The following is a 6,339-nucleotide window of genomic DNA, read 5'->3' on the forward strand; positions in this document are numbered from 1 at the left end:
ACACGTTTCGTCCTATTCCAAACTTTCTGTTCTTATTTGAGTGGCATTTTTCCAGCACCACATCCCACTGAGCAAACCACCAAATACAACCCTGTTTAATACCGCTGTGGTCTCATCACACCCATTTATCAGGTGCCAGTTGTTTTTTCTCCCTCTGCTCCCTCCTTCACTTCTGTTTCTTAGTACTCATGTATGGGAAGAGCAGCCTTGGACTGCACAGCATGTTGGTAGCCTTGCTCAAGACAGGCGTGGAAGTTTAGCACTGAACATAAGGTTTTTCATCAGGATTCAGACATCGAACTGTTTCTCCTTAGTGTGTCAACAGAACAGCATATGGTTTGATAATAACAAGTATGAAGTTCCACAAAGGGGACCCACCAAAGCTTAACGTGATTATGCTAATGATTATGTGGTTTGCATCATGGCACGACCTCTTCTTTATAACTCAGACTGTGGTTTGAAACACCAAAGAATCATGTAATGCTTGTGAAGTATTTGTCCTAAATACTACGATCGCGTTTTGGGATAGATAAAACTCAACATGTCTGGTGGAATCACTTATTAAAGTACTGTATTAACACCCGCTTATAACACACAATAACTGATATTGTTGGTCAAAGCAGTTCTCCCGCAACACTGAGGATAGTAGTTTATAGTACTATTACAAAACCGTTGTTCTATTTATCTATCTATAGCCAGACGCCCTAATCCCGTAAGGGATGGCCACACACAAATCGCCCCCATTTCGTCCTGTCCCCTGCCATTTCGATGCCCTTCCCCCAGCTTGCATTTCCCTCTCTCATATACGTCTCCACTCCATCCCTCCACCTCATTTTCGGTCTCCCCCTCCCTCTCCCCCCACCATCTCACTCACATCCACTTTCCTCGTTCGTTTCTAGCTCTCAATCCTCTCCACATGGCCAAACCACCTCAGCTGTATTTCTCCTAAAGCTTTCTATCACATCCACATCCACACCACAATGTTCCTTCCTCATTTGTCAGTCTGTCTCTCCATTAATTCCACAGGCTCCTCTCAAATAACTCATTTCCAATGCTCTCACTCTTGACTTGCGTCCTTCCAACAGGGAACAAGCTTTGCATCCATACATTAGAGTGCGTGTCACAGTAATATCATGCAGCAACTTTTTCACTTCCATGCTCACTTCCCTGTTTCTTATCACTGCTTTCAAGGAACCAGCAACCTTTCTTCCTTGTTGTACCCTTTCAAGCACTTCACCTGCTAAACTTCCATCCTTACTTATCACACTACCCAACTACTTAAGTGAGCTCACATTTCCATTTCCTCCTCATCCAGCCTCACTGTGCATTCATTGACTTCATTTCTCTCAAATACCATAACTTTACCCTTCCTTACATTCACCTTTAGATTCCGTTTCTGACATACTTTCCCAAACTCACTCACCAAGCCTTGTAGTTCCCCTTCATCTTCTCTTAACAATACAGTATCGTCTGCAGACAACAGAACAGCAGGTTTCCACCCACTACCCTTTCTCATTAGGGCCGCTCCAACATCCACTACCCTACCTTGTATCTCCTTTATACCTTCATCTATATACTAACTGGACAGCCATGGATTGTTAATACTGCGAACAAATATGAAATAGTTTTGCTGAATAATCATTTTAGTACGAATTAGTGCCAAAATTATAAATGTAAAGAACAGCATTGTCACATTCATGTATAATCATCACTGTCACCTTTGTGGAGGCGTTTCCCATTCAGGCACCAAACGCATCGAGGTGTCAGCCGAGTGGAATTTCCGACATCTGGCGGTCATTGGTGTAAGGATCGTATTATGACAGAGTGTACACTGAAGATGCTTCTATTCGACTACATAAATCTCAGCAGAACTCCTACCGAGCTTGATTTTCAATTTAAAAAAAAAAAACTACATTGTATTTCAACCACATTTGCTATTTTTCCCGTATATTATCTGACTTTTGTGTGACGTTCCTTTGTCATGTTACTGTGCAGTGCAAAATATATATCAACGCAATATAGTTTCTGCAACACGTTCAGGGTGTCGTGCGTTGTTTAGAACCGTGACGGAAAACAGTGAGTTTCCTGTTCATCGAGAGAGAGATGGGTGAAGGTGGAGATCGGGGTGAGGAAAATGTAGGAGGGATGGGGGTTCGAGGCTGTGTCAGAACGGCAGATGATTTGGAGTATCCTGGTCGCAGCATCTACAAGACCCGAACAGTTTCTGTGGCTCGAGACTGTACACAAGGAAAAAAACGTATTGGTGCACAGGGCATTCGATGCTTACCTATACATACCTGGATGGCCAGGCACTATGCTAGGTCGGCCACAAATATTTCAGTGACTTTCGTTCTTTGAGTCTTAATGTTTCACGCATATTGTGGACCGATAGCATTCCTTTACCTTGTGTGCCTGTGATTTACTTCAACATTTTCATATCAACACTTTATGTTGAACAAACAGTTCGTCCACCTTAACTTGGCAGACATTTCGTAAAGTTTTGTCTTGGGTGGAGCTTAGTACCAGAGCAAAACAGTATTATGTATGGACCTTGCTTCCACATATTAGTGATGCTACCTACCCTGTCACAGCTTACTGACAGAATACAGTAAACCATAACTAAACCTCTGCATCCATTCCACATTTTTTCTCACAACTAGCACATATTCTGTATTAACATTTTTTTCCTAAGTAGCACCATATGCTGTATTAACATTTTTTCGATACTAGCACCATATCCTGTTTTGTGTGTGTGTGTGTGTGTGCGTGTGTGTCAGCCAATTACAGCGTTATTTATTCAGTCTTTAAGTGCACGAGAAGTTTCAGAGGCGTGGAAGACATCAATCGTAGTACACAATTTTACAAAGGGTGATAAATCAGTTGCGTCAAATTATACTCCGATAACTGACATCAATAGTTAGTTAAACAAGTGCTCGTGGGCCCTTCGGGCCCTCTCGCACCTGCTCCTGCGGAGGGCTCTCGCACTGTGCACCTGTTTGCTGGTGCTTTGCACTCGTTTCCTCGTGCATCTCGCTCGTTTCCTCGTGCTTCGCGTGCGCGTTGCGATCATTTCAGATAATCTGAGCCACGTTTATGTGCTGTTCTAGTCTAACGTCACTATTGGCCGTCAAGGCGATATCAAAGGGTCCATGATGGTCCGTTTATGTGCTGTTCTAGTCTAACGTTGTCACTTAGATTTTTTGCAGCTAACCAATTGATCGTGTTATTTGCAGCTTCGGGAATGGAACCCAAGTTGTCTGCACTCAAGTCCGAGATATTAACCACTCGGCCACGGCAAACGACCGGGTGGCTGGAGCGGCTTTTTTTGGTGAAAATTTGATCGCTCATTAAATAGAGTAAAAGTTTTTCAATCGTGATGGGACCAAGTTCTTTCTCATCAGCGAATTTTTTGCGATTTCTGTGCCAATTTTGGTGTGATTTGAATGTGTAGTTTCGGCTGCCCAAAATACACACGCACACAGACACGCAGCTACTGCTATAGTATATTATAAAGCTATCAAAAACTCTACGGTGAATGCAACCTTAATTTCACGCACTCACACCATGAGCGGCATTTTTTGGTCAAATTTTGATCGCTCATTAAACATAGTAAAGTCTTTCAATCCTGATGGGACCAAGTTTTTTCACATCAGCGAATTTTTTGCGATTTTTGTGCCAATTTTGGTGCGATTTGAACATGTAGTTTCGGCTGCCCAAAATATATATATATGGAGCCAACGGCCATACCACGTTCAGTACACCGCTTCCCGTCCGATCAGCGAAGTTAAGCAACGTTGGGTCTGGTTAGTACTTGGATGGGTGACCGCCTGGGAACACCAGATGCTGTTGGCATCCCTACGTGTCAAGTGGGGTTGGTGGAGGATTAGTGCCCCTCCCTGTAAAACAATTAACTCTAAGCCCTTGGCCACCCCGTTTGGGATACATGGCGTCTAGCAATGGATGGATGGATGGAGCCTCTGTTGTACAGTGGTAGAGTGTGCGTTTTGTACACGGGTGAACCAGGGTTCACGCCCCGCCAGGATAATAAACTTTGGGAGTGTTCACCCGGCCATGTACTGCATTGGCGGACACAAGGGGTGCTGTGGTTGAACCAGTGTCGCTTACTATAAAGTATGCTTGCACCCAGTCGGCTTGCGTGGACCGATTACACTTGGTTCACAGACTACACACACATCCAAAGCCACTCCAACACTACAGTTACACTTACAAGCCCTACATACAATATCTACCAGACAGCCTAAGCCACTTGGTAGAGATGCACTGGCTGTATCGTCCCGACTTCGGTCGGGATAGGCCGGTCCTGCAGTGGATACTCAAACGGCTGATGATGATATATATATATATATATATATATATATATATATATATATATATATATAATCTATCTATCTATACACACATACACACACACACACACGGCTACTACTATAGTATATTAGATGCTAGAGTCAGTTTTAAAATATATAATCTGAGCACCAAAAAGACTTATTCTCCTAAATGAAAGTCAGCAGGGATTTATGCAAGGACGATCCTACCTCACAAACTTATCATTTTTCTCGAGGGTCTATGAGGCAGTAGATAGCGATAAACCTGAAGATATTATGTATCCTGCCTAAGTAAAGCTCTCAATAGGGTTCCACACGAAAGGTTAGTTAGGAGGGTTCGACCACGGTATAGACAGCGATATCTTAAAATGGATAGAATGCTGGCTGAAGGGACCAAGAATTGTTATACTTGTTGGCATCTGTCTAATGTAATTCAGTGCTCCCTCCTCCACTGTTTATTGTGTGTATCTTATTATGAAAATTATTCTGTTATTTGTGTGATGTTCCTGATATTCATATTGTTTTTTTATGTGTTTCTTCACGACTACTGACAGTGTTTGTTTTGCTGATCTAGTTGTGTTTGAATCATCCACAGACAGACAGATCTTATCCTACCGTACACCAAGGCTGACGCCTATTGTACCTTCCCCCTCCATGATTTTTATTATTTACTGATCCCTCTTGATTTCACGTTTGGTTGTGCACCTGGTAGTGTAACGAGGGCCAGGTGGTATGAGTTTGGCTACTTACTTATCCATTTTAGATTGTGTTAATTCATCATATGTTTAGTAACTGTGTGGTGTCAGGCAGGGTGGATGTGTTGTACTTAAACCCCTGTCTGTTCATTGTACATAGTCATTTTCCCTTTTTCGTTTTATACTTTATCAACTTGTTATACTTATTATATTTCTTAAAATTGTTTGCTTGTTTATAACCTATGGTAGACATGTAATTTTCTAACCTTAACCATCATGTAAAGGCGCGTCCACACGTGTCCTCGAACATGTGTTGACAACACGGTTGGCAGCATGTTTGGGTACATGTATGCAGCAGTACTTGGACAGATGTATGCAAACATGTTTCAGTGCAGCTTTGAACACTGGCAGCAGAGGTGATGGGATATGAGTGGCCATACCAGGCAGCTGAGACTTCATCATGATGTTGCCAACATGTTCTGGACGCTGCTGTTTCCAGTATGTTTGCAGCGTGTTCGTTATTGTGTTGCATACATGTTGCCAGCACTTGTTCCAGCACACGCGTGGACGGGCATTAATAGAACAAAGCTCCTATTTCTGCTGCTGAAGTGTAGCTGGCACACCTTTGTGACATCAAGACCATATTGATAGCTTATTCCTTTGCAGCTGAGCATTTATTGATATCAAGAGGTCATGATCTTAATGTCTTTGCCATAACTTCTTTTCATAATCAGCACCATGCTCTAAGTTAATCTCGTGTTACAGGTCAATGAGATAATAAGACATTAGTACGCAGGTAGGCTACATCCTTTCCATATTTTTTCACTTAGTGTCTGTGTCAGGATATACTGTAGTCGTACTTTCTTGCTACAGCTCACCGCTTAAGATGGAGAGTGACAGTTTTATGTGAAGAGTATATTGACTCTTACGATGGCTTCCTATTTTTGCAGAGTGTTCGTGGCAGCATCAACGCAAACACATTCACCCGCCATTCCATCACTTCAGGAAGCAAGGTCTGCAATTAAGTGTATAAACATCTTCAGCAGTGTTTTAGTCTACAGTATATTCTAATTAGTGTTTTTGTTAGTATTTAAATACTGCCTGAATCAGCACAATATTTTACGAAAGACAAAATACAGCGGAACAATTTTAAATCCCAGACAGTATATGGTGACAAGTATTTATGAGCAATATGAGCACTCGGAATTATGAATCTGGTGACAGCACGGATGAGTCACGTACAGCGAAGGATCTAAGTGAAATGTTACCCTGGAATCTCGAAAACGACTTGCTTGATT

General features: G+C 42.3%; 1 non-coding gene across 1 annotated transcript; it reads left to right on the forward strand.

The window, feature by feature from the left end:
* The first annotated feature begins 3,733 nt into the window (after nucleotides 1-3,733).
* LOC145389504 (5S ribosomal RNA) lies at nucleotides 3,734-3,852 on the forward strand. The gene has a single exon (XR_013895476.1). It is a non-coding gene; the product is annotated as a 5S ribosomal RNA (ribosomal RNA).
* Nucleotides 3,853-6,339: the final 2,487 nt, after the last annotated feature.

This window comes from Coenobita brevimanus, chromosome 117 (genome assembly GCF_032717465.1).
Source record: "Coenobita brevimanus isolate Jiangsu-jjx chromosome 117, ASM3271746v2, whole genome shotgun sequence".
In the NCBI taxonomy this organism is placed as follows: domain Eukaryota; kingdom Metazoa; phylum Arthropoda; class Malacostraca; order Decapoda; family Coenobitidae; genus Coenobita; species Coenobita brevimanus.